Source organism: Bombina bombina, chromosome 7 (genome assembly GCF_027579735.1).
Source record: "Bombina bombina isolate aBomBom1 chromosome 7, aBomBom1.pri, whole genome shotgun sequence".
NCBI classification, from domain to species: domain Eukaryota; kingdom Metazoa; phylum Chordata; class Amphibia; order Anura; family Bombinatoridae; genus Bombina; species Bombina bombina.
The window spans coordinates 529,947,916-529,966,589 of record NC_069505.1 but is presented as its reverse complement, the minus strand read 5'-3'; positions in this window follow the sequence as shown (position 1 = coordinate 529,966,589).

The following is an 18,674-nucleotide window of genomic DNA, read 5'->3' as shown; positions in this document are numbered from 1 at the left end:
TAACTATTTAATAGCTATTGTACCTAGTTAAAATAAATACAAAGTTGCCTGTAAAATAAATATAAATCCTAAAATAGCTACAATGTAACTATTAGTTATATTGTAGCTATATTAATAGCTAGTAGGGGGCTTAGATTAGGTGTAATTAGTTTAAAATTATTGTAATATTTTATTATTTTTGCTAATTTAGTGTTTGTTTGTTTTTTTGTACTTTTCTGATGGATGGAAGACCTCTTCTTGCCCCGCTTGGATGAAGACTTCTGCCAGTCTGGATGTCCTCTTCTGCCCCATCGGATGAAGACTTCGGCCCGGCTGGGTGAACACGACTCAAGGTAGGGAGATCTTCAGGGGGGTAGTGTTAGGTTTATTTAAGGGGGGTGTGGGTTAGAGTAGGGGTATGTGGGTGGTGGGTTGTAATGTGGGGGGAGGGATTGTGTTTTTTTTTTACAGGCAAAAGAGCTGTTTTCTTTGGGGCATGCCCCGCAAAGGGCCCTGTTCAGGGCTGGTAAGGTAATAGAGCTGTTAACTTTTGTAATTTAGTATAGGTTAGGGCATTTTTTTTTATTTTGGGGGGCTTTGTTATTTTATTAGGGGGCTTAGATTAGGTGTAATTAGTTTAAAATTCTTGTAATATTTTTTTATTTTTTGTAATTTAGTGGGGGGGGGGTTGTACTTTAGTTTAGTTTTTTTAATTGCATTTAATTGTAGGTACTTGTAGTTAATTTATTTAATGATAGTGTAGTGTTAGGTTTAATTGTAACTTAGGTTAGGATTTATTTTACAGGTAATTTTGTAATTATTTTAACTAGGTAGCTATTAAATAGTCAATATCTATTTAATAGCTATTGAACCTAGTTAAAATGAATACAAAGTTGCCTGTACAATAAATATAAATGCTAAAATAGCTACAATGTAACTATTAGTTATATTGCAGCTATATTAGGGTTTATTTTACAGGTAAGTCTTTAGTTTTATATAGGATTCATTTATTTAGTTAATTTAATGATAGTGTAGTGTTAGGTGTAATTGTAACTTAGGTTATGGTTTATTTTACAGGTAAATTTGTATTTATTTTAGCTAGGTAGTTATTAAATAGTTATTAACTATTTAATAACTATTGTACCTAGTTAAAATAAATACAAAGTTGCCTGTAAAATACATATAAATCCTAAAATAGCTACAATGTAACTATTAGTTATATTGAAGCTATATTAATAGCTAGTAGGGGGCTTAGATTAGGTGTAATTAGTTTAAAATTATTGTAATATTTTATTATTTTTGGTAATTTAGTGTTTGTTTGTATTTTGGTACTTGTATGATGGATGGAAGACCTCTTCTTGCCCCGCTTGGATGAAGACTTCTGCCGGTCTGGATGTCCTCTTCTGCCCCATCGGATGAAGACTTCGGCCCGGCTGGGTGAACACGACTCAAGGTAGGGAGATCTTCAGGGGGGTAGTGTTAGGTTTATTTAAGGGGGGTTTGGGTTAGAGTAGGGGTATGTGGGTGGTGGGTTGTAATGTGGGGGGGGGATTGTGTGTTTTTTTTACAGGCAAAAGAGCTGTTTTCTTTGGGGCATGCCCCGCAAAGGGCCCTGTTCAGGGCTGGTAAGGTAATAGAGCTGTTAACTTTTGTAATTTAGTATAGGGTAGGGCATTTTTTTTTATTTTGGGGGGCTTTGTTATTTTATTAGGGGGCTTAGATTAGGTGTAATTAGTTTAAAATTCTTGTAATATTTTTTTATTTTTTTGTAATTTAGTGTTTGTTTTTTTTTGTAATTTAGTGGGGGGGTTTTGTACTTTAGTTTATTTAATTGTAGATAATTGTAGGTACTTGTAGTTAATTTATTTAATGACAGTGTAGTGTTAGGTTTAATTGTAACTTAGGTTAGGATTTATTTTACAGGTAAATTTGTATTTATTTTAACTAGGTAGCTATTAAATAGTTAATAACTATTTAATAGCTATTGTACCTAGTTAAAATAAATACAAAGTTGTCTGTAAAATAAATATAAATGCTAAAATAGCTACAATGTAACTATTAGTTATATTGCAGCTATATTAGGGTTTATTTTACAGGTAAGTATTTTGTTTTAAATATGATTCATTTATTTAGTTAATTTAATGATAGTGTAGTGTTAGGTGTTAGTGTAACTTAGGTTAGGATTTATTTTACAGGTAAATTTGTATTTATTTTAGCTAGGTAGTTATTAAATAGTTATTAACTATTTAATAACTATTGTACCTAGTTAAAATAAATACAAAGTTGCCTGTAAAATAAAAATAAATCCTAAAATAGCTACAAAGTAACTATTAGTTATATTGCAGCTATCTTAGGGTTTATTTTTACAGGTAAGTCTTTAGTTTTAAATAGGATTCATTTATTTAACTATAGTAAACTTATTTCGTTTTATTTAAATTATATTTAAGTTAGGGGGTGTTAGGGTTAGGGTTAGACTTAGGTTTAGGGGTTAATAACCTTATTATAGTAGCGGCGACGATGGGGGCGGGAGATTAGGAGTTAATAATTGTAGGTAGGTGGCGGCGATGTTAGGGAGGGCAGATTAGGGGTTAATAAAATGTATTATAGTGTTTGCGAGGCGGGAGTGCGGCGGTTTAGGGGTTAATACATTTATTATAGTGGCGGCGATTTGCGGTCGGCAGATTAGGGGTTAATACTTGTAGTTAGATTGCGGCGACGTTGGGGGGAGGCAGATTAGGGGTTAATAACTATAATGTAGGGGTCGGCGGTGTTAGGGACAGCAGATTAGGGGTTAATAGCTATAATGTAGGTGGCGGCGATATCGGGTCGGCAGATTAGGGGTTAATACTTGTAGTTAGATTGCGGCGACGTTGGGGGAGGCAGATTAGGGGTTAATAACTATAATGTAGGGGTCGGCGGTGTTAGGGACAGCAGATTAGGGGTTAATAGCTATAATGTAGGCGGCGGCGATATCGGGTCGGCAGATTAGGGGTTAATACTTATAGTTAGATTGCGGCGACGTTGGGGGAGGCAGATTAGGGGTTAATAACTATAATGTAGGGGTCGGCGGTGTTAGGGACACCAGATTAGGGGTTAATAGCTATAATGTAGGTGGCGGCGATATTCGGTCGGCAAATTAGGGGTTAATAAAATAATGCAGGTGTCAGCGATAGCGGGGGCGGCAGATTAGGGGTTAATAAGTGTTAGATTAGGGGTGTTTAGAGACTCGGGGTACATGTTAGGGTGTTAGGTGCAGACTTAGTGTTTCCCCATAGGAAACAATGGGGCTGCGGTGTTAGTTTTTTTTCAGCCGAAACTCCCATTGTTTCCTATGGGGAAATGCCGAATCTTAACGAGCTAATTCGGATTTATTCGGAGATACGGCAGCTATTTCGGATTCATTCGGTAGATTCGGAAGTATTTTAATTCGGAAATCCGAATCGATCCGAATCTCCGAATTTACCGAATTTACCGAATTTCCGAATTAATCCGAAACGAACCGCACATGTCTAGTAACAAGGAAGCTTGGCGTTCTGTCGAGACGCCATGAGATCTATCTCTGGTTTGCCCCAACGTCGAAGTATTTGGGCAAAGACCTCCGGATTAAGTTCCCACTCCCCCGGATGAAAAGTCTGACGACTTAGGAAATCCGCCTCCCAGTTCTCCACTCCCGGGATGTGGATTGCTGACAGGTGGCAAGAGTGAGACTCTGCCCAGTGAATTATCTTTGATACTTCCATCATCGCTAGGGAGCTTCTTGTCCCTCCTTGATGGTTGATGTAAGCTACAGTCGTGATGTTGTCCGACTGAAACCTGATGAACCCCCGAGTTGTTAACTGGGGCCAAGCCAGAAGGGCATTGAGAACTTGTCACACATATGCAATTCACCGTTATTGTATACTACTGTCCCTTTAAGATCCTAATACAAATTCCTTTAAATACCTCCCTCAACCTTATGTCAGTGCTTGGTATTGATTCTCTGTCCACCCAAGCTCCACCCAAACCTCCCAACCTGTTTGGTGATCACTCAGTTCGGATACTGTCAGCCTGTGCCTCCCTAACTCCACACAGACCTGCTTCGCTAATCCGGAACTTGGCCTCTGTGATGTCACACGCCATACTCAGCCGCCACAAGCCAGCTCTCACTGCTCTCACCGCTGACACCGCTGCTGCGGTTTACTCTCTACTACAGCCCGCTAAAGGTACCATTACTAAGAGGATCTCTCATAAGTTTTTGTCAAATCTGTCTTTAGTGCTAATTCCTTATCAAAGTACCTGTTCCTATTTTTTCTGACACTTTGTTTTGCCTGACCCTCCGCTGATTTTGTTACCTTACTTTTTGGCCATTAATGTCCATTTTGCGCATATATATATTGTTTTTTCATATTTTCTACCAGTGATTACAAGGAAGCAAGATACACTGCTGAAAACCTTATTTTATACTTGCTGCGTCAGCCATAGTTCATTCTGCTGCAACTTGCATATCATATAACAAACTGCTTCATGTGTGTGTGCTGGGATTTTACTTATTACACCTGGGTAATGCTCATGTAATTTCCTGCTACATACTTAGCAACAATCTATCAAATTTTATATATCAGCAGCTGTGGTCCAACTTCTATTTTTTTGTCTTCTTTCCAGACATTACAGAAATACCAAGCCATTTATAAAATGGACCCAACTGATATGTCAGCTCATATGCAAACATTAAGCACTAAAGTAGATATGTTAACTGAAGGGCTCACAGCACTCAAATTAGAGAATGATAATTTAAAAACATACATAAAGGAGGTAGTGGATAGAAAACCCCCTCCCCAGGAACCCCAAATTAGTGCTCCTGAACCTTTTACAGGTGATAGAAAAACTTTCAGGGAATTTAAGAACTCATGTTATCTGTTGTTCACCCTCAAACCATATACCTATCCTAATGATAGGATAAAGGTTATGACCACCATATCTTACTTAAGAGCAGAGCCCAGAGCATGGGCAAACACCTTTTTGGAGCATAACGATGAGATCCTTAATTCCTTAGACTCCTTTTTCTCTGCCCTTGCACAAATTTATGATGACCCCTTTAAACAACAGACGGCAGAAACAGCTATGAGGTCTCTAAAGCAGAGGAAAAGAGAGGTTGAGGAATATATCTCTGAATTTAAAAGATGGGCTCCTGACACCCAATGGAACAACTTGTCTCTGCGAAACCAATTTCGCCTAGGGTTGTCAGAAGCCATTAAGGATGAACTATCACGTACCCAAATACCCCCTACTCTTGAACAACTAATAGATCTCAGTATTTGCATAGATAGGAGACTTAGGGAAAGACATCATGAAAGAAGTAGTCACGACACACCCTATAGGCAAAAAAAACACATCAACTCCACCCACAACACATTCAAAACCCCCAGCTGAACCTATGGATATCGCTTTCCTACGAGGTCCTCTGAGCTCCCAGGAAAAATTAAGGCGTCGCACAAATAATCTGTGCATGTACTGCGCATCAGAAGACCATGGGGTCAGAGACTGTCCCAACTTAACCCGTAAAAGAAAGGGTAAGTTGCTTACTCCCACTTTCTCAATAAAAAGCATTCTCAAATCTGCTCATTACTGTAAAATTCCTCTTGTCTTACAGTGGGACCAAACTCGGGTGACACTTCAAGGGATCATTGACTCCGGTGCCTCTCTCTCTTACATTGACTGTTCTTTCTGTAAAATAAATAATATACCCTTGCATAAAAAACTGTCTCCTGTCTACTTAAGGGGGATTGATGGTAAGGTTCTCTCCACTGGTCCAGTTACCTTCGAAACCATTCCCATCTTAATGTCAACAGAATGCCATCACAGGGAGTATATTAAATTTGACGTTATTACCTCTCCTGATTTTCCTTTGATATTAGGGTTACAGTGGCTTCGGCAACATGATCCCTTGATATCATGGTCCTCACTCTCCTTACAATTTAACTCTGAGTACTGCAAAACTACCTGTTACCCACATCTACTTCTACAAAACACCTCAGAGAGTTTACAGTCAAATGTACCTATGGAATATGCAGAGTTCAAAGATGTATTTAGTAAAACCCAATCTGAAACTCTTCCTCCACACAGGCCATATGACTGCCCCATAGATTTACTACCTGGAGCAGTCATACCATGTGGTCACATATTCCCTCTCTCCAAACCGGAATTACTACACCTCAGATCCTACATCGACGAAAACTTGAAGAAAGGTTTCATCAGGCCATCAACCTCCCCTGCTGCAGCAGGTATCTTTTTTGTAAAGAATAAGGACGGTTCCTTAAGACCTATAGTGGATTATAGGCAGTTAAATAAAATAACCATAAAAAACCGTTACCCCTTACCGCTGATTTCGGAACTAATTGAGCGGTTGGTAGGCTCTAAGATCTTCACCAAGTTAGATCTTAGGGGCGCGTACAACTTGATCAGGATGCGGGCAGGAGACGAATGGCTGACTGCTTTTCGTACCCGTTATGGGTTATACGAATATGTAGCTATGCCATTCGGTCTCTGCAATGCCCCTGCCACCTTCCAGCACCTGATCAATGACATCTTCAAGGATGTGCTAGACACCTACGTCGTTATCTACTTGGACGACATTTTAATTTTCTCAAAAACCCTCGCTGAGCACAAGATGCATGTCCGTCAGGTTCTTACACGTCTACGAAACAATTCATTATTTGTGAAGGCCGAAAAATGTACGTTCCACGTAAACAGTATTCCTTTCCTGGGCTACATTATATCTGATATGGGAATACGCATGGACGAAAATAAGATCAAAACAGTATTAGATTGGCCTGTTCCCACAACCAGAAAACAAGTTCAAAGTTTTCTTGGTTTCGCCAACTTTTATAGAAAATTTATTAAGAACTATTCTACTCTGGCAAAACCACTGACTGATCTCACAAAACAAAATATCAAATTTGTCTGGTCCAACACCGCCCAAGAAGCTTTCGACAAACTGAAGACAACTTTCACATCTGCTCCTATCCTTAGGTATCCTAACACCGAACTCCCATTCACCCTTGAAGTAGATGCCTCAGACTTCGCTCTTGGAGCCATCCTGTCGCAAAGAGAGTCTCATCAACAACCACTGCACCCAGTAGCTTACTACTCTAGGTCCTTGACCTCTGCAGAAAGACATTACCCAGTGGGTGAGAAGGAGCTCCTTGCCATAAAGGCTGCTTTCGAACAATGGAGACACCTACTTGAAGGAGCCTCAACACCTACCATTGTATACACTGACCACAGGAATCTACAGTTTCTTAAATCCACTAGGACGCTTTCTGCCCGCCAAGTCCGCTGGAATCTCTTCCTATCACGCTTCAACTTCCTCATCACTTACAGACCTGCGAGCAAAAATGGCAAAGCAGATGCTCTCTCTCGGATACTACACACATTGGTGGATCATACCTTTAACCGGCACGTTATCCCAGAAAATAATTTCCTTCTCTTCTTGATAGATTCCCTACCACTTCTTCGGTCCGAACAAATCAAAGACCCATTAAAACCTCTACATCTCTTACGAAAGAATAACGACGGTGTTTATTGCCACAACCAGAAGTTTTACGTTCCCCCTTCTCTACGTGACCAACTTCTACGCTCTGCACATGACTCACCTCTCGGTGGACATTGTGGGTTGCAAAAAACGAAAGAACTCTTGCAGAGGTCATATTGGTGGCCTACCATCCTTCCTGATGTCACTCAGTTCATAAACACCTGTCGAGCCTGTACCATCTCGAAAAGAAGTAAGAGGCCTCCCTTCGGACTCCTGCTTACCACACCTACTCCTGATAAACCCTGGCAAGAAATCGCTTTGGACTATATAGTAGATCTTCCAAAATCAGACAAAAACACAACTATACTTGTTGTAGTAGATCTGTTTAGTAAAATGATCCACTTGATACCTTATCACAAGCTCCCAACTGCTGCTGAGACCATCCATTTATTGCTTGTGAATGTCATTAAATTACATGGACTTCCTAGTAAAATATTAACTGACCGTGGGTCTCAGTTCACTAGCTCTTTATGGTCTGCTTTTTGTAAACAGTTCTCCATTGACAAATCCCTGTCCTCTTCATATCATCCTCAGACAAACGGACAGACAGAGAGGTGCAACCAATGGGTGGAGCAGTTCCTACGAACTTTTTGTCATAATAACCAACATTCTTGGTCCCAACAGTTACACTTTGCTGAATTCGTCTTCAACAATACTATACACTCAACCACTAAACAGACACCCTTCTATACCAATTATGGTTTTCATCCAAAATTCCAATATCTTCCAGACTTAGCCGCAACCCATCCTCACATATCAGACCTAACCTCCACCATGGACTCAAATTTCACTACTGTGAAACATGCCATTGAAGACGCAAAACTCATACAGAAAAGATACTATGACTTACGCCGTACACCTCCACCTGCATACTCTGTTGGAGATCTCGTATGGCTCTCCACCAAGAATCTTCGATTATCCACACCATCTAGGAAACTCTCACCACTCTTCATAGGACCTTTTCCTATACAAAAGATCATAAATTGTAACGCAGTTCGCCTCACTCTGCCAACCAGCTTAAAAATACATCCTACCTTCCACGTCTCTCTTTTAAAACCCTACCGCCATGTTCGTGACCGTGGCTTAGATGCCACTTTGCCTTCTGTATCTGTGGACCCTAACCTGGAATATGAGGTTGAGGATATTTTGGACAGCAGACTATTGAGGGGTGTGTTGCAATATCTTATTAAATGGAAAAACTACCCTTTGGAACATAACTCTTGGGAACCTTCTTCTAACATCTCCGCACCCAGACTGATATCCCGATTCCATCAGAGGTTTCCTGATCGGCCTCGATCTTGAGCTTCGGTGCCGCTCCTTGGAGGGGGTATCCTGTCACACATATGCAATTCACTGTATACTGTCCCTTTAAGATCCTAATACAAATTCCTTAAATACCTCCCTCAACCTTATGTCAGTGCTTGGTATTGATTCTCTGTCCACCCAAGCTCCACCCAAACCTCCCAACCTGTTTGGTGATCACTCAGTTCGGATACTGTCAGCCTGTGCCTCCCTAACTCCACACAGACCTGCTTCGCTAATCCGGAACTTGGCCTCTGTGACGTCACACGCCGTACTCAGCCGCCACAAGCCAGCTCTCACTGCTCTCACCGCTGACACCGCTGCTGCGGTTTACTCTCTACTACAGCCCGCTAAAGGTACCATTACTAAGAGGATCTCTCATAAGTTTTTGTCAAATCTGTCTTTAGTGCTAATTCCTTATCAAAGTACCTGTTCCTATTTTTTCTGACACTTTGTTTTGCCTGACCCTCCGCTGATTTTGTTACCTTACTTTTTGGCCATTAATGTCCATTTTGCGCATATATATATTGTTTTTTCATATTTTCTACCAGTGATTACAAGGAAGCAAGATACACTGCTGAAAACCTTATTTTATACTTGCTGCGTCAGCCATAGTTCATTCTGCTGCAACTTGCATATCATATAACAAACTGCTTCATGTGTGTGTGCTGGGATTTTACTTATTACACCGGGGTAATGCTCATGTAATTTCCTGCTACATACTTAGCAACAACCTATCAAATTTTATATATCAGCAGCTGTGGTCCAACTTCTATTTTTTTGTCTTCTTTCCAGACATTACAGAACTGCTCTCAATTCCAGAATGTTTATTGGCAGGAGACTCTCCTCCTGAGTCCATGATCCCTGAGCCTTCAGAGAATTCCAGACAGCGCCCCAACCTAATAGGCTGGCGTCTGTTGTTACGATAGTCCAATCTGGCCTGCTGAATGGCATCCCCCTGGACAGATGTGGCCGAGAAAGCCACCATAGAAGAGAATTTCTGGTCTCTTGATCCAGATTCAGAGTAGGGGACAAATCTGAGTAATCCCCATTCCACTGACTTAGCATGCACAATTGCAGCGGTCTGAGATGTAGGCGTGCAAAGGGTACTATGCCCATTGCCGCTACCATTAAGCCGATCACCTCCATGCATTGAGCCACTGACGGGTGTTGAATGGAATGAAGGACACGGCATGCATTTTGAAGCTTTGTTAACCTGTCTTCTGTCAGGTAGATCTTCATTTCTACAGAATCTATAAGAGTCCCTAAGAAGGGAACTCTTGTGAGTGGAAAGAGAGAACTCTTCTTTCCGTTCACCTTCCATCCATGCGACCTTAGAAATGCCAGTACTAACTCTGTATGAGACTTGGCAGTTTGAAAGCTTGAAGCTTGTATCAGAATGTCGTCTAGGTACGGAGCTACCGAAATTCCTCGCGGTCTTAGTACCGCCAGAAGAGCACCCAGAACCAATCCGAATGGAAGAGCTACAAACTGGTAATGCCTGTCTAGGAAGGCAAACCTTAGATACCGGTAATGATCTTTGTGAATCGGTATATGAAGGTAAGCATCCTTTAAATCCACTGTGGTCATGTACTGACCCTTTTGGATCATGGGTAGGATCGTCCGAATAGTTTCCATTTTGAACGATGGAACTCTTAGGAATTTGTTTAGGATCTTTAAATCCAAGATTGGCCTGAAGATTCCCTCTTTTTTGGGAACCACAAACAGATTTGAGTAAAACCCCTGTCCATGTTCCGACCGCGGAACCGGATGGATCACTCCCATTAGTAAAAGATCTTGTACACAGCGTAGAAACGCCTCTTTCTTTATTTGGTTTGTTGACAACCTTGACAGATGAAATCTCCCTTTTGGGGGAGATGATTTGAAGTCCAGAAGATATCCCTGAGATATGATCTCTAACGCCCAGGGATCCTGGACATCTCTTGCCCAAGCCTGGGCGAAGAGCGAAAGTCTGCCCCCCACTAGATCCGTTCCCGGATCGGGGGCCCTCGATTCATGCTGTCTTAGGGGCAGCAGCAGGTTTTCTGGCCTGCTTGCCCTTGTTCCAGGACTGGTTAGGTCTCCAGCCTTGTCTGTAGCGAGCAACAGCTCCTTCCTGTTTTGGAGCAGAGGAAGTTGATGCTGCTCCTGTCTTGAAATTACGCAAGGAACGAAAATTAGACTGTCTAGCCTTAGGTTTGGCTCTGTCTTGAGGCAGGGCATGGCCTTTACCTCCTGTAATGTCAGCGATAATCTCTTTCAAACCGGGCCCGAATAAGGTCTGCCCTTTGAAAGGTATGTTAAGTAATTTAGATTTAGAAGTAACGTCAGCTGACCAGGATTTTAGCCACAGTGCTCTGCGTGCCTGAATGGCGAATCCGGAATTCTTAGCCGTAAGTTTTGTTAAATGTACTACGGCATCTGAAACAAATGAATTTGCTAGCTTAAGTGTTTTAAGCTTGCTTGAAATCTCATCTATAGTTATTGAGTCAAGAGTCTCTTCCAGGGACTCGGACCAAAAAGCGGCCGCGGCCGAGACAGACGCAATACATGCAAGGGGTTGCAATATAAAACCTTGTTGAACAAACATTTTCTTAAGGTAACCCTCTAATTTTTTATCCATTGGATCTGAAAAGGCACAGCTATCCTCCACCGGGATAGTGGTACGCTTAGCCAGAGTAGAAACCGCTCCCTCCACCTTAGGGACCGTCTGCCATAAGTCCCGTGTGGTGGCGTCTATTGGAAACATTTTTCTAAACACAGGAAGGGGGGGAAAAGGGTACACCGGGCCTATCCCACTCCTTAGTAATTATCTCTGTAAGCCTCTTAGGTATAGGAAATACGTCAGTACTCGCCGGTACCGCATAGTATCTATCCAGCCTACATAATTTCTCTGGGATTGCAACGGTGTTACAATCATTCAGAGCTGCTAATACCTCCCCTAACAGTACACAGAGGTTTTCGAGTTTAAACTTAAAATTAGAAATGTCTGAATCCATTCTATTGGGATCAGAACCGTCACCTGCAGATTGAAGCTCTCCGTCCTCATGTTCTGCATACTGTGACGCAGTATCAGACATGGCCCTATTATTAACAGCGCACTCTGTTCTCACCCCAGAGTGATCACGCTTACCTCTAAGTTCTGGTAATTTAGACAAAACTTCAGTCACAACATTAGCCATATCCTGTAATGTGATTTGTAATGGCCGCCCTGATGTACTCGGCGCTACAATATCACGCACCTCCCGAGCGGGAGATGCAGGTACTGACACGTGAGGCGAGTTAGTCGGCATAACTCTCCCCTCGTTGTTTGGTGAATGATGTTCAATTTGTACAGATTGACTTTTATTTAAAGTAGCATCAATGCAATTAGTACATAAATTTCTATTGGGCTCCACTTTGGCTTTAGCACATATAGCACAGAGATATTCCTCTGAGTCAGACATGTTTAACACACTAGCAAATAAGCTAGCAACTTGGAAATACTTTTCAAAGCAATTTACAAATAATATGAAAAACGTACTGTGCCTTTAAGAAGCACAGAAAAAAAAAAAAAAAAAAAAGTTATGACAGTTGAGTAATAATAAACCGGAGTAACTATAACATCAAATTCTTACCGGTAAAACACAATTTTAGCAAAGGATTGCCCCCATTAGGAATGGATAACTAACCCTGAATAGCAGAAAAAATGTACAGAATATAAACATTTTTTATCACAGTCAAAGCACAATCTCACAGGTCTGCTGTGAGTGATTACCTCCCTCAAACTAACTTTTGAAGACCCCTGAGCTCTGTAGAGACGAACCGGATCATGCAGGGAAGGAGACAGACTTGTGACTGAATTTTCTGATGCGTAGCAAAAGCGCCAAAATAGGCCCCTCCCCCTCACACACAACAGTGAGGGAGATCAGTAAACTGTCTCAAATTAAATAAAACGACCGCCAAGTGGAAAAAACAGTGCCCAAAAACAATTTTTCACCCAGTACCTCAGATAATTAAACGATTTTAACATGCCAGCAAAAACGTTTAACATCAAATAAATTAAATGTCATTAGAAAGCCTGTTGCTAGTCGTTCCCACTGCAAGTTAGGCTAAAGTCTTATGCATACAGTATTATCCCAGTGAAGTGCCATTCCCCAGAATACTGAAGTGTAAATATACATAAATGACAGCCTGATACCAGTTGCTACTACTGCATTTAAGGCTGAGCTTACATTATATCGGTATGGCAGTATTTTCTAGTCAATTCCATTCTCAGAAAATAATATGCTGCTACATACCTCTTTGCAGGTTAATCTGCCCGCTGTCCCCTGATCTGAAGTTTACCTCACTCCTCAGATGGCCGAGAACAGCAAGATGATTTTAACTACGCCGGCTAAAATCATACAAAAACTCAGGTAGATTCTTCTTCAAATTCTACCTGAGAAGGAACAACACACTCCGGTGCTGTTTTAAAATAACAAACTTTTGATTGAAGGTATAAAACTAAGTATAATCACCACAGTCCTCTCACACATCCTATCTATTAGTTGGGTGCAAGAGAATGACTGGGTGTGACGTAGAGGGGAGGAGCTATATAGCAGCTCTGCTGGGTGATCCTCTTGCACTTCCTGTTGGGGAGGAGTTAATATCCCAGAAGTAATGATGACCCGTGGACTGACCACACTTAACAGGAGAAATCCACTTTAGCTGCAAGTACCAAATTGAACACATATTTTAAAGCTCTGACCACTTCATAGCACTCCGATGTGGAATTAGATGAAGAGGCAGGAGAAATGTCTACAAATGCATCCCCTAAATCAACAACATCAGAGAGAAGTGCCCCATTAACAAGGGCTGATTTAGACTCTTTACCAACCAAAGCGGACTTTAATACCCTATTACAACAAGTTGCAAAGATTGTAAAGGATGGTTTGGCAGAAGTTAGGAAAGACTTGGCAGATATGGGGGAGAGAATTGAATATATGGAAGAGCAAGCAAATGACACCAACAATGTGTTAGATGGTCACTCTAGATGCCTCTCGATACAAGACATTGAAATCCAGCAATTAAAGAGCCATCTGGAGGACCTAGACAATAGGGGGAGACAGCAGAATTTAAGAATTAGAGGAGTACCTGAGAGTGTCACACAGGATCTCACCCCACAATACTTACAAAGACTTTTCCATCACCTAACAAAAGACAATACTGCACCCCCATATCAGCTAGACAGGGCCCATAGGGCACTTAGACCTAAGCCAGGAGATGCTGACCCCCCACGGGATCTAATCATTAAATTCCATCAATACCAAGATAAAGAACTAGTTGCGCAAGCAGCGAGGAAGGCATCTCCTCTCAACTTCGAGGGTCACTCGATACAAATTTATGCAGACCTTAGTCCTATGACACTGAATAACAGAAAAGAAGCCAGGTACCTCACCGAACACTTGCGAGAGTTGGAGATACCCTATAGGTGGGGATTCCCCTTCTGCCTAAAGGTAAACAAAGGAAACAAAGTCGCCACCTATAAATCCACTGAGGACCTTGAAGAATTCTGTAAATTGATTGACATTCCACTACCCACCCCACCATCAATACACAAGAAATCCCTTCCAGGGAGCAACCTAACAGGGGAGACGCAGCTTCCTCAGAGGCCCCACTGGCAAAAGGTCAACCGGAAAAGAACAAGAAACCAGATTCCACCAATACAGAATAAATCGAAGGTGGTGGAGGACACTTGATCAACTAGGAGTGAGACTTAATAAAAAGGATAATTGACTATGAATGAGAGCTCACCCTCCATTAGAAGGACTTTAAATTGAGAGCATTAAGACCTAGTTGAGAATAGATGTACTTGTAGCATTTGGAATTCAGAAATTTATAATATTGTTGCCCTATAGAAGTTAGATCAATAATGAGCTAGTTCTATAAACCCCACAAGATATGCATGTACTATAGAATTCATTTACTGTTCATTTCCCAATGTGAATGTTGAGAGTATTTCAGTCTCTATCCACCCCCTATTTAGTTTAGACACTACTGTGTTTAAAGACCACAATATGTTAATTGTTGTTGATAATTCTGTTTCTGTTATGTTATCATTGATTTTTGTTATTGTTGTTCTGTTTTTAAGAAGTCAGCAAGCGATTCTTCAGAGATACTATTCCCATGTATGTGTTCCAACTGTTCATGAAGGAGCTAGAAATCTTAGACAGTCCGGAAATAGAGAGAGCAGCGGTAAGTCTCGTATTTTTCTGGGGGTGGGGGAGGCCGGCCTGCACCACACTACAGTACACGTCAACAAACTAGCTGATCAGCAAAATCCACTTAGGTCTTATAGATTATGGCTAACAAACCATTAGTGTTGCTGTCCCAAAACTGCAGAGGCCTCAATTCTCCCACAAAGAGGTCTATAGCTCTAAACCACTTTCGTAAACTTAAGGGTGACGTAGTTTTCATCCAAGAGACCCATTTTTTGGGACCTAACGCACCCAAATTTAGGTCAACTGATTACCCTTTAGGTTTCTTTAATGCCAACCCAAGCAAGAAGATAGCGGGAGTAGGGGTCTTGTTAAATAAGAATGTCCCCTTTCAACTACTAGATAAATATGAAGACAGAGAGGGCAGACTCCTCATACTGAGAGGCTCTATATTCGAAACTCCAGTCACGCTGGCCTGTGTTTATGCTCCCAATGTGAAACAAGCAAGGTTCATCAGAAGGGTATGTGAAAAACTCCTTGAGATTAAAAGAGGAATATTAATAGTGGGTGGTGACCTGAATGTACCCCTAGAGCCGAAGATAGATAGCTCAGCTCCTAGATCAAAGGGACCCCATAATGTTAGCATAAGTGTTGCAGACAGCCTTAAATCAGTTGCTTTGGTGGATGTATGGAGACTACAGCACGCACGCTCCAGAGACTTCACCTTTTACTCATTTGCAAAGAAATCATACTCTCGAATAGACTACTTGTTGATAGAACACAGTCATCTCACTTTAGCAACCCACACAGAGATCACCCCGGCAGCTTGGTCTGACCATGCGACAGTACTTTTAGAGATAGACTGGCCCACAAAACCTCTGAGACACTCATTTTGGAGAATAGATGACTCACAACTTCACGACCCTGATATAGTACAAGACATTAGGGAGAAACTGGAAGAATATTTTGCTCATCATTCTGACACAGTAGATACGAAAGGTGTCCTATGGGAAGCTCATAAAGCTGTAATAAGAGGTAATCTTATTAGTCACAGCATCAGATTAAAGAAACTCCATAACTTGACATACAAAGAACTTGCAGCAGAATTACACAGGGCGGAAACCACTCATAAACAGACCCCTGCTGACGACAAGTCCCTCACTGAGGCCTAGATTTGGAGTTCGGCGGTAGCCGTCAAAACCAGCGTTAGAGGCTCCTAACGCTGGTTTTGGCCGCCCGCTGGTATTTGGAGTCAGTGATTAAAGGGTCTAACGCTCACTTTTCAGCCGCGACTTTTCCATACCGCAGATCCCCCTACGCCATTTGCGTATCCTATCTTTTCAATGGGATCTTTCTAACGCTGGTATTTAGAGTCGTTTCTGAAGTGAGCGTTAGAGCTCTAACGACAAAATTCCAGCCGCCTGAAAATAGCAGGAGTTAAGAGCTTTCTGGCTAACGCCGGTTCATAAAGCTCTTAACTACTGTACCCTAAAGTACACTAACACCCATAAACTACCTATGTACCCCTAAACCGAGGTCCCCCCACACCGCCGCCACTCGATTAAAATTTTTAACCCCTAATCTGCCGACCGCCACCTACGTTATATTTATGTACCCCTAATCTGCTGCCCCTAACCCCCGCCGACCCCTGTATTACATTTATTAACCCCTAACTTGCCCCCCACAACGTCGCCGCCAGCTACTTAAAATAATTAACCCCTAATCTTCCGACCGCAAATCGCCGCCACCTACGTTATCCCTATGTACCCCTAATCTGCTGCCCCTAACATCGCCGACCCCTATATTATATTTATTAACCCCTAATCTGCCCCCCTCAACGTCGCCGAAACCTGCCTACACTTATTAACCCCTAATCTGCCGAGCGGACCTCAGCGCTACTATAATAAATGTATTAACCCCTAATCCGCCTCACTAACCCTATCATAAATAGTATTAACCCCTAATCTGCCCTCCCTAACATCGCCGACACCTAACTTCAATTATTAACCCCTAATCTGCCGACCGGAGCTCACCGCTATTCTAATAAATGTATTAACCCCTAAAGCTAAGTCTAACCCTAACACTAACACCCCCCTAAGTTAAATATAATTTAAATCTAACAAAATAAATTATCTCTTATTAAATAAATTATTCCTATTTAAAGATAAATACTTACCTGTAAAATAAATCCTAATATAGCTACAATATAAATTATAATTATATTATAGCTATTTTAGGATTAATATTTATTTTACAGGCAACTTTGTAATTATTTTAACCAGGTACAATAGCTATTAAATAGTTAAGAACTATTTAATAGTTACCTAGTTAAAATAATAACAAATTTACCTGTAAAATAAATCCTAACCTAAGTTATAATTAAACCTAACACTACCCTATCAATAAAATAATTAAATAAATTACCTACAATTACCTACAATTAACCTAACACTACACTATCAATAAATTAATTAAACACAATTCCTATAAATAAATACAATTAAATAAACTAGCTAAAGTACAAAAAATAAAAAAGAACTAAGTTACAGAAAATAAAAAAATATTTACAAACATAAGAAAAATATTACAACAATTTTAAACTAATTACACCTACTCTAAGCCCCCTAATAAAATAACAAAGCCCCCCAAAATAAAAAATTCCCTACCCTATTCTAAATTAAAAAAGTTACAAGCTCTTTTACCTTACCAGCCCTGAACAGGGCCCTTTGCGGGGCATGCCCCAAGAATTTCAGCTCTTTTGCCTGTAAAAAAAAACATACAATACCCCCCCCCAACATTACAACCCACCACCCACATACCCCTAATCTAACCCAAACCCCCCTTAAATAAACCTAACACTAAGCCCCTGAAGATCTTCCTACCTTGTCTTCACCATCCAGGTATCACCGATCCGTCCTGGCTCCAAGATCTTCATCCAACCCAAGCGGGGGTTGGCGATCCATAATCCGGTCCAGAAGAGGCTCCAAAGTCTTCCTCCTATCCGGCAAGAAGAGGACATCCGGACCGGCAAACATCTTCTCCAAGCGGCATCTTCGATCTTCTTCCATCCGGAGCGAAGTGGCAGGATCCTGAAGACATCCAGCGCGGAACATCCATCCGGACCGACGACTGAACGACGAATGACTGTTCCTTTAAGGGACGTCATCCAAGATGGCGTCCCTCGAATTCCGATTGGCTGATAGGATTCTATCAGCCAATCGGAATTAAGGTAGGAATTTTCTGATTGGCTGATGGAATCAGCCAATCAGAATCTAGTTCAATCCGATTGGCCGATCCAATCAGCCAATCAGATTGAGCTCGCATTCTATTGGCTGATCGGAACAGCCAATAGAATGCGAGCTCAATCTGATTGGCTGATTGGATCAGCCAATCGGATTGAACTTGATTCTGATTGGCTGATTCCATCAGCCAATCAGAAAATTCCTACCTTAATTCCGATTGGCTGATAGAATCCTATCAGCCAATCGGAATTCGAGGAACGCCATCTTGGATGACGTCCCTTAAAGGAACAGTCATTCGTCGTTCAGTCGTCGGTCCGGATGGATGTTCCGCGCTGGATGTCTTCAGGATCCTGCCGCTTCGCTCCGGATGGAAGAAGATCGAATATGCCGCTTGGAGAAGAT